Below are 19,379 nucleotides of genomic sequence, written 5' to 3' on the forward strand. Positions count from 1 at the left end.
ATTATAACAAAGTCAGTTTATATTTCTGACCCTCAGCTGTCTCATCTATTAAATAAAGAGATTATACTGGATGGTCTCTGAGGTCCCTTAAAGTTCTAGAAATCTATTCAAGGTATTTATTGAGTAAAGTGTTATGTACCTTGTTCTTAAAAGTAGATAAATTCAATATTTTATATTTCCCTGAGGGGAAAAAAGCAAATTAGTTTTTTTACAACGCCTTCAATTGATCCTTTTCTATCAGAGGTCAGTGGCTCTCAATAGAAAAAAATGCACCTCTCCCTTGGTATACTCTGAATGTTCAATATCTCTGTACTTATTTCTGTCTTTGGGCCCTCCTTAGGACAAGCAGATTCCAAGAAGAGGCCAATAGGCCACTTAATATGAAGACTATCATTTATTAGGTACTTATTGTGTTCCAGGTTCTGTGCTAAGGATTTTTTTTTCATGTAATCCTCAATTCAAGTCTACATAAGGTAGATATTATATTACCTCTCCTATTTTACAGAAGAGGAAACTAAGATCCAAAGAGATTAAGAAATTTGTCTAGGGGCACACAGCTAATGGATGATGGAGCCAAAATTTGGACTCAGATCCATCTAACTTGAAAGCCCATGCTCTGAAAGATTACACTATACTACCTCTTTCCTGAAATGCTAGACCCCTGCAGTCTATCTTGCAAGTCTCTACCCCCTCTTGGACTGACAAAACATGTGGCATCTGATGTTCTGGAGCCCACACCCTAGCCTCTACCTGACCCAACAGGGTCAACAATGCTACAAGCATTTTGAGAGCAGAGACTCATAATTTCTTATGGTATCCGGTACCAGTCATGTGGGCGCTATTGCCTGAGGGAGGCTATGGTGAGAAGCAACTTATACAGCTAGGACTGCCTAATGCAAACTCTGGTGATGCAAAATCAAAGGTCAGGATGAGAGAGAGATTGTACTAGGACTAGAGATGTGCTCAAGCTTCCCATAAACTCTAATTTCCAGGACCTCATTATCATTTGCAGAAAATAGAGAGAGCTATTGATACCCCCAGAGAATCACTTTAGAAAATGGCTGAAAAATTGTTTTAATTAAGACTCTAGGTATTTAAGTGAAATATCAGGTCAGCACATTCGTGGAAGAATTTGCCTTTTTAAAATGCTTCAAAAGGTCTTCAGAAGTAGGATTTAATTTGCATGACCACCTCCTGAGCAACATCAGAGTAGAATCAACTCTCAGGGAGTCTTTGTATCTGAGGAATTTATGGATTTTATGGCCAAGAGGACCAATTGGCAGAGTCTCTGAAACTCTGCCCCATCTCTGAAAGAGCTGTCTTTGCGTAGATAGAAAACTCTTACTGAAATAGGAGGCTACTGAACCACCTGGATGTCTTTCTGGGACACTGGTTTGGTGCTTATAAAAAGGAAAAATTGTGTAGCATTGTGTGATGCCATTCAAATATCCTCAACCTATCCCTGGGATTGGTTGTCTAAATCTTCTTGAAACAAAGAGTTTTAGAAGAACAGAAAGATCCAGATTACCTTTTCGGATGTTCTTCACTTAGAGAACCATAACACTGGTGAGGAAAGAGAGTGAGAGGCATCAGCAGACAGGCACAACAAGGTCATCAAGGTGGTGCGCGTGAACTCCCAGAGGAGGCCAACTAGTCCCCAAACAGAGATCAGCACTGGCAGTAGCAGAACAGATATTTGAGAGGTTAAGAGTCTCCAAGGAGAACATGTGCATCAACCAGGACCAGGCCAAAGAAAGAGAGAGAGCATAGAAGGTGGAAGAGGGAGGGAAGGGTTGATGTCCAATGATTCTGCCCGGTAAGTGCTCAAGGTCAAAATTACTTGTGACCATCACCCTCACCTGGGTTTTCCCAGCCTGTCTCCTTAGATTGGTGTGGCCTGGAAAATGAGTGTTAGAAACATGGTCAAGTAACAGGATTATATCTACAGATGAAATATTAATTCTGGATACTTCTCCTTGTTCTTATACTTCCTTGGTAAGAACATTTTTCTAGCCTATTTAAGAGATGGCACCAACTGAACCTGTTTCTGATTTATTTTATCTAGTCAACTGCAATACACAACTAAAATAAAAGAACTCAACCAAAAAAAAAAAAAAATGACAACAGCCATTAATGCAGATAAACATAGTTATTCTTTCTCTTTACTCAAGAAAGGTAATATTATTGACTCTACCCACTAAAAGAACATTAAGCACTTCATCCATCCCACATAAATCTCATTTTTTTTCTTCCTTCTTTTCAAAACGAACTTTCAAATTCCAATTTTCTTAAAAGTATATTGAGACGTGACATTCTAAGCAATCACTGAGAAGTGTAGAGTATAATAGCTGTAATTAACTCTGTTTATATACCAGACAGACTTTTCACTATAAATATTCCACATGAAAATCTTTGAAAGAGAACCAATTATGCTGAGAGGTTTATCTATATGGCATTTGTCAAACGAAAAAAATAATATGCTGCAGATCCTTTTTGAAAAAATCATTTCCTGAGATAATGCAAACTTGTACGTGTACCTAAGGAAAAAAAATGAGGAGGAGTGTTGAGCTAAAATGATGAAGTGCATCTACTTTAAGCTGCAGGCCTCTGCCCCTGCTCCTCCATCCTGTCATAAAAACGCAGAGCACATACAAGAGGGTGCTAGTTCATATCATCTTAAATTCCAACACGATCCCTGGTCACTTAGGGAACATCAGCGGAAACAGAAAATCTCCCTATCATGTGTTCTGCTATAGAAAAAGTCCATTTTTTTCCTAGCTGTATAGCTCAAAATGAAATTACCATTTGAAACTAAAATCTTTCTTGCCCTCATTATTCTTACTTAGAATGTGTTATTCATTTTGTTCTTCCTCTGCAACGTGTCACATACTGTTAATCTTAGTTTTTAGGGGAAGAAAAACAAAATTTTTCAGTCTTCTGTTTGATTTTCTGTCCTTTTTGCCCCCAATGCTCTTGAATACAAATGTGGCCTTCAATCAAATTTAGAAGAATTTGTACATTTTGCAATGCTCATTATAACTTCTGTGATCTGGTCCTTTTGGGGCCCTAGAAATCCTACTAATCCAATCTTGAAAATTAGTTCCTTTGATTCAAGGTATTTCTGAGAACGATATCCATGTATGTATAGCCAGATAGTCTTTGGCAATAGGAACAAGACTGTTAATCATTGGTACAGTCCTACCAGTTCATAGCCACCATCTGCTCTGACAGATTAGAGCTTCTATTCTGATTGGTCAGTGCCCAAGTCATCTCAGCTGTTAAATATTTTTTAACACCCTGAATATAAGTCAAAGAAAATCTTTATCAAGTTCAGCTACCAAGTCCTTCAAGAATAAAAGGTACCTACCAGATAACTGAATTCAATAGCTTTGGAGTTAACTTTAATGGGGCTTCCGTAATAGCCTTACAATATGACTCCACTACATAAGAAATGAATAACAGCTTTTCCACATACCTCTCCAGCTACTATCAAACCTTCAAAGCAAAGCTTTGGGCAAGACTTGTCTGCATGTACGACCTTTACCACCTCACCTTCGTTCGCTCTTCCAACCCCATCCCTCACCATCCCATCTTATCTCTCATTAGCATCTACTCCTACTGCTTCCCTGAAAGTGCTCTTGGGGAGGTCACCAATGATCTTCAGATTGCTTACTCAGTGGCCCCTTTCTGTTTTTATGTCAGTTGACTTCTCTGCAGTATTTCACCCTATTGCCCACTTCCTCCTTCTAGAAACTCTCTCCTCCCATGTCTTCTGTGATATTTTCTCTTGATTTTCCTCATATCTTTCTTTCTCAACCTTATAACCTTCCCCTTTCTCCACAAACCCCTAAAATACTGGTATTACCCAGATATTTGCTTTGTCTATACCTTCACTAAGAGTGATCACATCCATTTCTGCCTCTATATCAATGTGCCATATTGCAAACGTGCAAAACTAGACTCAGCTTTTCCTTTAAATCTGGAACTCAGTCTACATCTCCTAGTTCAGCAATGATTCCACCAACCAACCAGTCACCCAAACCAGAAAACTGGCACTATTTCAGACTTCTAATTCCCCACTAATTCCCATATTCAATAGCCCAACAAATAATTCCACTCTATTTTACTTTCTTAGTATGTCTTGAATGTCTCCCACCTATTCCCTCTCCACTGACGCAGCTCCAGTTCAAACCCTAACATTTCTCCTGCCTCTCCACCACAGAAACATAGATTAGCTTCCTAAATGGTCTCTTTGATTTCTCTTTATTCTCCAAACTGATACGAGAATGACCCTTCTGAAATGACTCTACACACACACACACACAAAAAAAAAAACTCAGGCTTGCTTTCTCCTACAAACTTGCATAGCACTCTGTGCATAACATTATGCTTACACTTATCATACTGTCTTCTAATACGTTGAGAGTTATTTGTGTATCTCCCCAACTAGACTATCAGCCAGTTGAGGGCAGCTTCTAGGTCTTAGTGAGTGTTGCTGATACCATGCCTAATGTAATAGGTGCTCACTTAACATTTGTTGAATGAATTAATTGGAAAACATTACTGATGCTAAATGAGAAAAATGTAAGCAATAAAAGAGAGAAAGAGGTATAGAAACAAGGCTGCCTCTCTGGGACTTCTCAGTGGAAGGTGGAGGAGAGAATATAACACAGGGCTTCTTAACCTTTGTTGGGCCATACATCTTTTGAGAATCCGATGAAAATTAAGGGCTCTCTCTACAGGAAAAAATATACCTATACACATCACACAAAATTCTGCATACGATTTCAGGGGTTCTCTCTACAGATGTCCTAAGGATCCATAAATCCAAGGTGTCACAAGAAAACATGTGGGATGAATCAGAGGTGGGTGTGTCTGGAATGAGAATTTATTCCAGAAAAAAAGGAAAGTTTCCCTACCTCCCACATTACACAAAACTATATATTAGATTCTTTAAAGGGTTAAATAATTTTTTTTAACTATGAAGTATTTGGGAAAATATTTTTATAATCTTGGAGTACGTATAAAATCATTAAACCATGAAGGAAAGGACTGACAGATTTGACTACATAGACTTCTGAACAAAATAAGACTTCATGGATGGAAAAAAAAAAAAAAAAAGAAAATTTCAAAGTATATAAAATATGTGAAATATATAAAATCCAAGTAATTTATATCCAGAAAACAAATAAGAAGTGACTGTAAGTCAATAAAATAAAAAATAACACAATAGAAGAAATGTGCAATGGACAAGAACAGACATTTCACAGAAGAATAAATGCAAATGGTCAATTAGTACAGGGGAAAATGCTCAACTTTTACTAATCAAGGAAATATAAACTAAAACAACTAAGTCATTCTTCTTCATCCACCACACCAGCAAAAATGAACATGATTGACAATATCTAGAGTTGGCAAGAATATGGGAAAAATGGAGACTCTCAAACACTGACAGTGGGAATGAAAATTAGTATTCTTAGGAAGGCAATTTGGCAATATCTGTCAATATGGTAAATACACATACAATTCTACCCGGAAATTCCACCAGTAAGCCTCTATTCTAGAGAAATGCTTGCACCTGTGTACAGGAAGCATAAGGAAGGATATTCGCTGCAGTACTGTTCGTAGTAGAGAAAGCGAAATATCCACCTAAAAGAGAAGGATGCTACAGTATAAAAGAATGCAGTTCATCTACTCATGCTCTCTAAGACATGGCTAAATAACACAATGTGTACACTATCATCCCATTCATTTTTTTGAAAAAAATCCACACACTTGGATATGTACATATAATTGGGTACGAAAGGTCTACACTGAAAGAAAACACCAAACAGTAGTTACCTCTGGGAAGGGAAGTAAAATTCAGATAGGATGAGAAATTATGATGTTTACCTTTTATTCCATATTCTTTTAGATTGCTTGAACATTTTGCAACTAGGATAAATGGGAGTGGGCATATTTTTAAGGGAAATGTTTCATGATATTGCCTAATTCGCTCATTCATTCTGGCCTCTGGAATGTTGCACAATTTTGCCTAATTTCTACATTTAATTTAATCCTCAAATTGTATGCTTTCTCCTAGTCCACACCAGCCTGTGGGCGGCCTTCATCAGCCTTGCCTCTCGGGGGCGGGAGCCACATTACTCACCAACTGCCAAGTCCTGGCGGCATCCTATAGCAACAGGAGACTTTGACCCTGTGTTCTGTTTATGCCATTTATTTTGTTCCATTTGAAGATTTTGCAGAGGAAACCATGATTCTATATAAATGGGTAGTGTTGAGTGACAGGTCTATACACAGTTGTAAGTGACATTGCTGTGAGAACTTAGCGTGTGGGCTGTGAAATATGTACGTTTATGAGAATGTTCTCATAACCAAATGGGAACTAGAAATGACAAAATAAGCCACATTGCTTCTAGTAGAGATCACTGTGGTAATCTGCCATTAATCCCTCTGCATCTCAGGAATTAGCCATTAATTTCCCCTCTGGATTTTCTCAGGATGATCAGGTTCTAATCTGTGAGCGTTCTTTCCCTCTCACCTCTATTGCCAGATCGCATTTGGGATTCTTGGGAGACATTTTACCAACAATGCTTTAAATGCCTAAATAAATGACATCCACATGGCCCACCTACCCCACTATTCTGCTAACATTGTGGCCTCTTAATAAATTTTAAAAATTTATCTGCCATGGTTTGCCCCTATCATCAAACACTTATATAAGTGTTCCAGAGCTACTCTTCAATCAGCCAGGTTACCCCAAATATTACCTCTTCTATAAGAAAATCTGATTCAAATCTTTATTATTTTCAAAAACCTGGATATGTTTTACATAAACAAGAAGTATTACAATAATATATGTGGGGGTTATGTCTCAGCATTAAGGGTAATGTAAGTGTTAGCATCTCCATTTTATGAGGAGACAACAGAGACATGGAAAAGCTTAGTTTCCTGGACCTTACAGCAAAATCTGAACCTGGAAATACAACCAGGTTTATTTTTCCCTTTCCTATGTACAAAACTGATGGCCACATACAGGTCTAGCATATTCCCATAGTAATCACTCCAGACAGCAGGCAGGCTCAAGCCAGTCCCCGCACTGATGCTCAGATGCTTGCCAAAATTTCCACTGGGTGTGGCAAAGTACAGCTGGTGGCCCAGGCAAGGAAGAACATAGAACCCCACACCTTTTGCCTTTGTTTCCCCTCCTGCACCTGGGCCTTTTCAGGGCAGGACACTGGAGGCAGTGCATTAACATAAAGGCAAACAGAAATGTCCCTTTCTCCATATTTAATACCAATTGAACAATTCATTTTCCTAGTCGACCCCACACACATAGCTAAACTGTGTCCTGCCAAGAGACACCTGTGAGGAACATGAGCCCTCTGAATCCCATCTCATGTTTATCCAGGGTCCTCCAGCTACAGAGTGATTCCTGTGAATCAAGGTCTGCTTTGCACAGTGCAGTTTTATGCATGCCTCATTTAAATAGGCCACGCTGCGTGATATGTGTTATTATAAGTAACGTGCCCACACACCACAGATTTTAATGCATCCTAGAAAGCAAATTACTGTCAATGGTAAGTTATATGACATTCCTGACCAAATTAGTTGGCTATTCATCTGAAGACCAACAAACTCAGCCTCTATTGAACCGTGAAGGAAAGGGAAAAGCGTCAAACGATTATATAGACATTCTATAATTAGGGGTTGGGAAATGACCGTACTGGAACCCTTTCCTTAGCATGGCGAAACTACAGAAGGTCTAGAGAGGTCATTGAGTGCAGCTCCTGCCTCAGCCTGCCACAGACTCCAGGGATTCATTAGCATTGTCCAACAGGAAGAAAAAGATACATACCAAGAAAATGTGTGTCTTGTTGCACTTTTGACAGCTACATTTTTCCTAGGGCTGCTCCGCTGGAAGTAGAACAAGATGTCAAGAATAACTTAGGAGAAGTTTAAAAAAACAATCCTAGGGATATGTAAGAAAGTTGGCTATGACATGAATAAATGAAAGAGGGGAAAAAACAGAAGGGTGGTACTCAATGAGCTCAGACCACCCCTCACCTGGCCACCACAGGCTACTCAGCCAGCTGATTTCAACGCAATAGCTGGCAAAGGAAGGAGAAAACAGGGTTTGGGAGCTATTCTTCTATTTCCATACTTCAAATTGTTCTTAACCCACCCTCCCTAGATACTTAAGTATTAATAGGCTAAAGCTATGCTCTAGCATAACAGTGGATTAATTATGCTCTTTGGGTTGCAAAGGACAGAAATAAATTCACTTAGGCTACCTCAAGTAATGAGGGTTCACTGTTCAGTTACGTAGGGCACTACTGTGGTGTCTTCTTTCTCTACCTATCCACCCCACTCTCACCATCTCCTAAGCCCCAATCCAGCTGGCTGATCCTCTCCATATTTCTCAGTTCAAATTCTAGAGAGAGTCTGTTTACCAGTGTAATTACTTAACTCCCATTGGTTAGAGCTTTCTCTGTCAGGCCACCTCTCAAGCTACTCACCAGCCTATGATCTTGGCTGCCCTCAGGTCAGGTGTCTGCCTCTGATCCAATAAGCGGGTACCCATTGCACAAGGTACAGTTTAGGGCAGCTTCCTTCAGCAAGGACCTGTGGACAAAAGCAACTTTCCTTAGAAAAGAATGATGAGTGTCTCAAGCACATGTCTATGTCAAACTGCCACCAAATACTTAAGTACAAATAAACCATTGATTTGGAGGCAAGAGTCTTTATAGGAGCAGGGCCAGCTTCATGGGTTATGACCTGTGCTATTGCACAAAAGGGCACGCAAAAGTGGCTTAGTATTCCATCATGGCCATCTTGACATTCTTAATCATTTTTGAATGAGGGGCCCTGCATTTTAATTTTGCACGGAGTCTTGCAAATTATGTAGCTGTTCCTATAAAGGAGTTTTTATTACATTATAAAAAGTGAAGGCTATTTCATAGAATCAAGTAATTTTGGACCCAAAGATTCTTGTGAGATCATTTACTTCAAATACTCACTTGACAAACAAGAAAACTGAGGTCACATAAAGGATAATTGGCTTAATCAAGATCCCACAGTGAGCACCGGCAATGTCAGGCTGGAAACAGATTCTCATCACTCCGAGTCCAATCTTCTCATTCCTCCATGTGGCAGGCTTCCTAGCAGAGAGGACTGCCTGATACTGGTCTATTTTGCCAGAATATTTGGTAAACTACTTACAAATCTCGTAAAATGAAGGCTGATACAAAAACACAAATGTCAGTCTTTCCTTGGTCAATTTTACAGCTGGTTTCTTCATCTATGGCGTCCTCAGAACAAATTCCACTGACAATCCCCAGAATCTAAAATGAAAGGTGGGTGGAGGAATGTAAACTAATAGTGCTCATATATATCAAAATTACAGTGCTCGTACCCTCAACCCCACAATTCCATTTCTACATGTATAGTCTCATACATGCACAAATATTATTGCATCCCCAAGACTGTTTATTGCAGGGCTGCTTATAATAGCAAAAAAATTGGAAACAACCTAAATATCCATCAACAAGAGACTGGTTTGAAAAAAAAATGATGACACTACTTTCATGCAAAAGAATATTACATAGCTTTTGGGAAAAAAGAATTTATATTTACTAATATGGAACAATTTTTTTGTTGTTGCACGAAAAAGGTACAAAACAGTATACAGTATGCTTATACTTGTGGAGGGAAAGGATATATAATTATATATTCTATAATTATACACACACACACATAAACACACACGGCAGGGGGTGGTATTTGTATACACATAGAATCTGTCAGGAAGGATATACAAAAAAGAGTGACTGCCCCTGATGAAGGGACATGGGGGACTCAGGGATAGGACTGTGGGAGAGATTTTTATTCTATGCCCTTTTGTTCCCTTAAAATTTGTTCTATGTATATATATTAGCTTTTCAAAAACTTATCAGTTAAATTAAATGAGTATCTGAAAGGGGACCCCCGGACACGGCCAGTACTGGATCACATCTATAATAATGAGAAGCATATTATCGCTACCATTTTTACTAAGGCTTTTGCTGGGATCTTGAATACTATATTGAACTTACAGACAAAGGAAATTATATGTAGTTAAAGTGTAGTTAAATTAGACTGAAAAAACAGTTATTTCCCTTTCCCCTCTTCTGCTCTACATAAAAAGAAAAATCTGAAAAGTTTTCAAAAGCTGCATAATCCATTGCTAGTTTAGTCATTGGCACAGCTGTGTGACACAGCGGAGAAAATGAGAAATGTTCCCAACTCTTCCTTTGGAAACTTGCCGATATCATCTCCAAAGAGTCCTTCAGACATTATCCACTCATGTTTTTCCAGTGCATTTACCATCAGTGTTCCTAAGCACTTTAACAAGAGTTGTATTTTGAAGGCATGAAGGGGGACACAAACCTCCCTGGTTTAGCAGAACATTTTCCTCAGGTGACAGCAGAAAGGGTGAGCTTAGCCCTCCTGATGAACTCACTTCTCTTGGGAAAATTGATTTCTAGCTAGGAAGCAAAGACAAGGGAATGTCTTTCCCCCTCATCTCTTCTTTGTTGCTCTATTTCCACACAGTCTATATTTACGCAACCCACATGTGATAGACCAAAGATGGCCACAAATTCTTTGATTCTCTTTTCCTTGGGAGGTGGGATCTGTTTCCATTCTCCTTGATTCTGGGCTGCCCTGTGAGTGCTCTGACCCATGGAGTATGGCAGAATTGGTGCTCTGCCAATTCCGAGTCCAGTCTTTAGGAGAACTGGCAGCTTCCTCCTTGTAGTCTTAGAGTCTAAGCCAGCCACTATGTAAAAATCCAACTGCCCTTGTAGAGAGAGCATGTGGAGATGCCCTACAACTGTATGGAAAGGGAAAGGGGCCCAAAGCCCCTCCTGTCAAGACACCTGGCATGTGGGTGAAGCCATGCCCAACACCAACTGAAAAGCGCCAAGTGACTTTGGGCAATGCCATGTGGAGCAGAAGAATCACCCAGCCAGGTGCTGCCCACATTCCTGACCCACAAAATTATGAGATACAGTAGTCCCCCTTATCCGAGGGGCTATGCTTCAAGACGGCCAGTGGATGCCTGAAACCGTGGAAACTGAACCCTATATACACTGTCTTTGCCTATACATACATGTCTGAGGTGTGACAGCAAAAGCAGCACAAATTTATTTTTCCTCCTTCGCAGTTTAATGGATAGAAGATTTGCTCTTACCATAGATCTTAGCAACTTCATCATACAATTTTTTTTCTTTCCTTATTTGGTTGAGAACTTCACATTTTCAATTAAAGGAGGCACTTGATGGCTTCTCTTTTGCATATTCAAATTGCCAGCATCACTACTCTTGCACATTATTAAGTAAAATAAGGGTTACTTGAACACAAGCACTGTCATACCAGGACAGTCTATCTGATAACCCAGACGGCTACCAAGTGACTAACTAGTGGGTAGCGTATACAGTGTGGATACACTGGACAAAGAGATGATTCACGTCCTGAGTCGGGCAAAGCAGGGCAGCGCAAGATTTCATCATGCTACTCAGAAAAGCATGCAATTTAAAGCATAAACTGTTTATCTCTGGAATTTTCCATTTAATATTTTGGGGCTGTCATTTACTGCAGCGGTAACTGAAACCACAAAAAGTGAAATTGTGGATAAGGTGGTTAAAAGGTTGTCGCTTTAAGACAGTAAGTTTTGGGGTAGTATGTTACGCAGCAATACATAACTAGGATACCATACTATCAAATATGAAACATCAACATCTTCAAACCTTTCATACTCAAAATTCTGTCCTTCCTAAATGACCTCAGAATAATGATTTTAGAACTAGCTAATGCCAAGGAGCCATGGCTACTGGGAGAAGGGGCCAGATCCAAGTTGAGACAACAGAATAATCTCCTCCCCCAGGACCTCCTTCCCACAGTGCTCGAGATGAGTCTACACTGGCCTAGTTGAAGGGGCATCCCCAAGGACTCCAGAGGTGAAACCTGGACCACCACCCCTGAGGGTGTCATTTGACCAGCCCCAACCGCTTCAATGCTTCACCAACCCCATGTCCATCACCTCAGGGCAGTGTCACAGGTGGTTATTCTTGGGGGTGGGCTGAGAACCAGATCCTGTTACTCCAGCCCTTGCCCTTTCAGGCTGGGCTGAGAGCAGGAAAGCTAAGTCATGGGAGGAGAGATTCCTGGGTTAACTTCCCCAGCCCACAACGACTGGCAGCTGCCACCCCCTCCAGTCCATGTGCCTGTTCTCACCCACCCACAGGGTTGCTAAGGCCTGAGGGAGGCGGCACTGTCAGAAACCATAATTAGGGATTTCATCATATACTTTAGCTCCCTGAGAACAAATTCTTCCTTACAACGTGAAAATCTATTGTTCAATTTTCAAACACCCAACTAACTTTCAAACACATTTTTGGGAAGGCATTAGGTACAAAAGTAAGACACTGCCTCTTCTGAATAGTAGACACGGGCTTGAAATTCAGAAAAGTGCATTTCTGGGGGTAAAGCAAGAGTGGAATATTTAAAAATAACGTGAAGAAGGACAAGGAGGCCAGCAAACATGGTTCAGTAAGGTCCAGGTTGTACAGGGGTGAGCACACACAGGGAAGCTGTGAGAGAGGGAAAAGAGGGGGTGCAGAGGGTCTTCTCCCCTCCTGGTTCCTGGCTTCAAAGGAGTGAAGTCCATTCAGTGTCATTGAAGACCTTTCACACTGGCTGGACAGACAAATTAAAATGGTGAGTTGACCATCTGAATAACCTATCGCGATAGATCAGAAAGTCTGGACATTATTGGGAGAGAAAGGTGTTGGTTGAGGGAAAGCTTTTTTCTCAAACGCCAAAGGAAGAAATTTTAGGATTTTCCTAAATTATCTCAATAATTTTCTCAATCCCTCACTTCAGCCAAAATATTTAAGGAAAATTATTTCCATAGCATTCTTGGGTCAGGTCTGTAGAGGCAGAGGAGAGAAGAGGGAAGGCTAGAGCCACCCTCATCACCTGTCTGCTTGCTTAGACTGGTCCAATTTCACTAAGAATCACACAAACCTCTTCATTCCTTCTACTGTGTTCACCTGACCTTTTTCAATTTCTTTTTCCTTTCTCCATTACCCTAAGGGAGTAATCTAGCCTCCTGGCTTTCTTTGCATGCAAAATGTAACAGTTCTTTCTTTCTTCTTCCAGATAAAGGCAGTCCCGGGGAAGGGAAAAGAAAAGCGCCTGGCTTCTTCAAATTAGCTCTGAAATAAAAGTCACTGCCAGATGTTATATAAAAGGTGACGTAATCCTAAAGCACTTCATTACATATGCAGCTCTGCTCTTCAGCCCAGGAGGAGTTTATTACATTTTGTCGATCCCATTTTCTATACCCCCATCATTTTTACATAATTTTTCCTGCCTGACAGACATCTTCAAATTTTCACAGCAACCCATTAAGATAGCATTACAACAGCACAGGGAACCAGGTTAGCAGTTTACAAATAAGGGTGCTAATAAGCCAGATTTGTCCCTGAGATACAAATCAGAGTAAATGGTCTGTCCATGCTTGTGAGAAGCACATCTATTTTAGAATAATAGGGAAGAAAGCAGAGCACTGTTCCAGCTGACACTGTGTTCTTTCAGAACATGTACCGAATCTATTCTACAAGTAGGAAAATGGGGAAATGCCAATCTAAACTTATTCTTGCAATTCTCTTCATTTTCCTAGTAAATTTCTGGCTTGTAGTGAAATAGATAGCCATGGCAAATGCATTAAGATCAAACTTCCTGCCTTTTTGGATTGGCACAAAATTAGGAGAAAATGCTCCATTTGCACCAATGCAATATCTAGCTACTGAGATGCTTTAAGTACAAACACTGGAAGACACTTCCTCCCACTCCCCAGGCACTAAGCATCTTTCCCCCTCCTTCTCCAGGCATTCACAGCTCCACCGCCCTCTGATGGTGAAAAGCAACAGTGCAGGCTGGATGCTTCTTCCCTCAAGGAGGAATAAGGACAGGTTGGAGTGAATGGCTGAGAGGGCATCTGCCTTTAGGTCAGTGTAAGAGGCCAAGTACATTCAGCTCTTAGCTACTAGTCGGAAATGAACCTGACTCAGCATTCCAGTGGGGAAAGAAAGTGCCTGTAACTCACTCCCCAAGAAAACATATATGCCATTTATCTTGAGAATCTCCTTCAGTTTTAAGGAAAGACCCCTGTTAAAATGAACTTTATGGTTTTAAAATGTAATTACAAACTTAGGGTAACAGAGGTTGTCATTCTTTTATAAGAGCAGGATTTGAATATAGGACAAAGGGTGATATGAAGGCTTTATAGAGGAACTCTGACCTCCCTATGTGCCCCCTCCTCCACCGCCCAGGAAACAGATACAGATCCGTGGATAACTAGCACCCAAAATAAATTGGTTCTATTTCTCACTTTTGTCCAAGGTCAGCACATTCCTTAGTCCCACAAGCAATTTGCTTTATAGGTTCAAATTTTCTTTTCCTCTTTTGAGTAGTTTTTCTTTAAATGAAAGTTATTCGTGCACGTAAAGAGTCAAATAATTCTACAAGTTTCATTCCAAAAAACAGCTGTCCAGTAGTTCCCGTTTTCTATTTCCTGCTCCCAAGAGGCGGCTACTTTCAGCTCTTTTAACTGAATCATTTATTATTTACCTCCATATTTCTAAATAACATGTTTATGTTGCTACTTCTTGATATTTTAGCTCAGGCACCCTCTTTTGAATTTGCACTATGAAAGATGGTTTCTTACACACACAAACATGACTCCACCACACATATATACTTCACAGTACATTATAATTTTGGTAAGATTAATAATCAATATTTATAGTACTATGACTATTAAATTCTTGACAACTAAGTCATGTGGTATACCAATTTACATTTGCTTTCCTGAACAAGTTGTTATTTTCCCTGGAGTTAAAAAAAAGTTCTTGCGCCGGCCCCGTGGCTTAGTGGTTAAGTGCACGTGCTCCGCTGCTGGCGGCCCGGGTTCGGATCCCGGGCGAACACCGACGCACCGCTTCTCCGGCCACGATGAGCCCGCGTCCCACATACAGCAACTGGAAGGCTGTGCAACTATGACATACAACTATCTACTGGGGCTTTGGAGGAAAAAAAATAAAAATAAATAAAAAAATTTTTTAAAAAGTTCTTTTTCTCACGTGCTAAGTTTTCTATATACTTATTGTATTCGTTTCATAGGGCTACCATAACAAAGTACCACAACCTGGGTGGCTTTAAACAACAGAAATTTGTCTTACAGTTCTGGGGGCTAGAAGTCTGGATTCAAGGTGTCAACAAGGCCATACTCTCTCTGAAGGCTCAAGGGGAGGATCCTTCTTTGCCGCTTCCTAGTTGACAGTGTTTGCTGGCAATCTTTGGCATTCCTTAACTTGTAGGAACATGTCTGCCTTAATGGTCATGTGGCCTTTTTCCTGTGTATGTCTGTGTCTTCACATGGCGTTCTCCTCATCTCGTATGTCTCTCTCTGTATCCCTTCTTGTCTTGTTGTCAGGACATCAATCATCTCGGATTAAGGGCCTACCCTACTCCTGTATGACCCCACCTTATCTTACATCTTAATTACGTCTGCAAAGACTTGTTTCCAAAGAAGGTCACATTCTCAGGTACCAAGGGTTAGGACTTCAACATATCTTTGGGGGGCACTATTCTACCCACAACATTTATCTTCACTAATTCATCCCCAAACTCAATCCAATTGTCTAAATCTCCTCTGAGCATATTCAAACATTTTCTGTTTCCTATCAGGTTTCATCTTTTATGTTGTTTCACACTCAAATGGGCTTTCCCTTTATAATTGGCTGCAGCTACAGTCCACATCCTTTCAGGTTCAAGTGCAAAAACAGTGTATGTTTCTCTCTAGACCATCTCATTGGCTCTAATGGTCACATACCAATCTCAAAGCAACTGTTATAGGCAAAAGAATGTTATTTGTACAGTGGCTTAAGCCTGGGTCACATGCTCCATCCCTGGAGCTGGGGGTAGGGTCAGCTTCATTTAACTACATCATCTGAGCATGGGGAAGAGGTGATTCCACAACAGGTGAATTGATGCTGAGCACCAAAAAAAAGTTAATGTCCACTACAGTAGCCTGTTAATAAGCACTTTAAGTTCATTTTTCTCCAAGCCCAGAACACAGATTTTGGCCCTCTAGAGAATTTTTTGATAATCTACTCACTCCAGGAAGTAGAGAAAACAGAAAAGAAATTGAACAAAAATACATTCAGATCTACATTTTATCCTTTTTCTGCTTTTACATGGTTTGGTTTGGTAATATCCAAGGGAAAAATACATGTCACTTTAATACATTTTGACATCCTAAAATGTTTGGGGAGAAGGTATTATCCTAAATACAAAATTTCCCACAAATGGAAAGAAATATCCTCTGGTCAAATCCTCATAATTTCAAATAGAATGATGCAGAAAATAAAAAATTCCAACCAGGCAGGCAATAACCATTCTGTTGATAAAAATGTTCTCCTGCTGAGATGCCACAAGAAGTTTTCTTCAAATGAGTTTCCACACTACACTCTCGTCGTCCATCATCTCCTTCCATCTGTGAAGAGTTTTAAGAACAACGGCCTCACTCTCGCTCAACCGGACAGCATCCGCCTCCGTGAAGTTCAGAAATGTTTAACTTTGGGTTTCCTCTTTATTGGCTTTCCTATTAATTTTTTCTACTTTTGACCTAATTTTTTGTACTTTTGAACTACAGATCACAAACTTTAACAGTCACCATATTCACTGACACTGATTGTTTGAGCCTGAGAATTAATAATCTTTTCCAGCCTTAGTACCTCAGTCAGGGCAAAACAAAACCTTAAAGACATAAGACCTAAGACAACAAAATCAAAAAGAAAAATGGAGGAAAGAGAAGATGGTGTGATGGTTAATTTTATGTGTCCACTGGACTGGGCCACAGGGTGCCCATATATCTGGTTAAACATTACTTCTGAGTGTTTCAGGAAGAGATCGGTATTTGAACCATTGGAATGAGTAAAGCAGATGCCCCCCCACCCAGTGTGGGTGGGCATCATCCAATCCATTGAAGGCGTGAATAGAACAGAAAGCTGGAGGAAGGTTGGATTCTCTCTCTGCCTGGCTGCTTGAGCTAGAACGTCACTCTTCTGCTGCCCTCAGCACACTCCTAGTCCTCAGGCCTCCAGATCCAGGCTGGAATCTCCAGCTCTCAGGTCTTCCAAAAACACCTCTGGCTTTCCTGGGTTCCCAGCCTGCAGACAACAGATAGTGGGACTTCTCAACCTCCATAGTCACATGAGCCAATACCTTATAATAAATCTCTTTATATATGTCCTTTTGGTTCTGTTTCTCTGAAGAATCCTGAGTAACACAGATGGAGTCAAAAGGAAGCTAGGAAAAAAAGGAAAAGAGAAAAAGAAAGCCAGGAAAACAGTGGAATAAAGAAAATGGAGAGAATGATATAAGATGGGAAAAGCCTAACCTGGGTATGAGGACCTGAGCTATAGACCAGCTGCTTCATAACTCACTACCCAGCCCTGTGCACCTCTCTGGGCCTCAATTCCCCTACTAAGAGGAGTGACCCAACATATCTCTTGAATCCCTGCAGTTCTAGCACGCTGTGATCATGATTCCTCCAGGGAGCTATGGAATGGGTACTACCCCCTCAGTTAACACCCATGTGATGGGTGCCTACCTAGCAGGGTCCTCACCTGTGTGGATAACAATCAAGCAGCTCATTGAAGGGGCTGGTTTTAAATGTTACCTTTGCCAATAAAGCCGTCTTTAGCATTCTGAGATCAGAGGGAGGATCTCCAGTGGGATGGGCAGCTAAGTGGTGGATGTCAAGTTGCCAAACCAGCAGGCCCAAGAGAGGCGCTCTTAGAGCATTTCCTAAAACCTCAGCATTTAAAATGACACATCTTGACATCTCATTCCCAGAACCCATCACCTCACTTCCTGTGGGGTTTTATTGGTTGAAAAAACAATGAGCTCTCGATTCCAGGTGATGTTAGCAAAGGCCTATTTCTCAGATCAATGCCCTCAACCAAATACACCAAAGCAGAGAGATAAGCTCTTTTATGTCTTATTCACCCTTATCTTTGCTGTTGCCCTACACGTAAGTCCCTGAGATTTTATAGCATGACTAGTATTGAGAAATTTGAGCAGTGATCGTCAAACCTGGGACTTTCAAATCACCTAGAGAGGTTTTATTTTGTTTTGTTTAGTTTTGTTTTGTTTTGTCTTAATATGGATGTTTGGACCCCTTTCCTAAAAATTTTTATTTAATTGGTCTCATGGGGGATCCAGGCATCAGTCTTTTATTAACCACTCCCCAGGTGATTCTAATGTGAGGCCAGGATGAGAACCACTGGGCTGAGAGACTGCAGTGTTTCCAGAGGGTTCAAAGTAGCAGGGAGCACCTCAGACACACCTGCTTTGCATTCCCTATTTTTTAATTTTTTATTTTATTTATTTATTTATTTATTTTTTGAGGAAGATTTGCCCTAAGCTAACGACTGTTGCCAATCTTCCTCCTTTTGCTTGAGGAAGATTCACCCTGAGCTAACATCTGTGCCAATCTTCCTCCATTTTGTATGTGAGTTGCTATCACAGCATGGCCACCGATGAATGGTGTAGGTCCACGCCTGGGAACCAAACCCATGCCACCAAAGCAAAGCACACCAAACTTAACCACTAGGCCATGGGGCTGGCCCCTCCCAATTTTTTAGCCAAGAATTCTTAACAGAAGGGACGTCTACCCACAACAGCAGTAGATTCTGTGTATTTTGGTCTGGTTTTTCTCTTTCCCTTATAGAGCTTGCAGGTGGTACAGACATTTCCCAAGCACACAAGGGTCCCACCAAGGGTAAAAAAAAACACCAAATTCTTGCCAAACTAGTGCCCTTTTAAACCTGGGGCTTACGTCGCCATTTCATAACTTACACTAATAATCTATGTACCTCCATCTAAGGGAATGTGTTCCAATGCCAACCTCTTCTCGTTCTGTAATATATTCATCAGGAAATCCACATCTTGGGTAGTGGAGAAAGCAGAGTCAATGCCCATATGTTCCTGAATATTAAACTTTCTCCAGCATTCTGAAAAGTCTGTCACTCCACGGAGTTTAAAAGAGCTCTATCCATTTCTCCTGAGTACTATCTCACAGTTTGTTGTGGATTTTTAAAGTAAATTATCTGGCTTCTGTGGCCATCAATTTTCACTTCTTGAAATTTGGCAATTATATTCCTCCCTACAACATACCATATATTTAGCCTTTATATCAGGTACCATATTAGGCACTAAAATATAGTATCCCTAATTCACAGGACAACCGTGCAAAACAAGCACTA

Source organism: Ceratotherium simum, chromosome 18 (genome assembly GCF_057802395.1).
Source record: "Ceratotherium simum simum isolate JZ-2026a chromosome 18, ASM5780239v1, whole genome shotgun sequence".
NCBI classification, from domain to species: domain Eukaryota; kingdom Metazoa; phylum Chordata; class Mammalia; order Perissodactyla; family Rhinocerotidae; genus Ceratotherium; species Ceratotherium simum.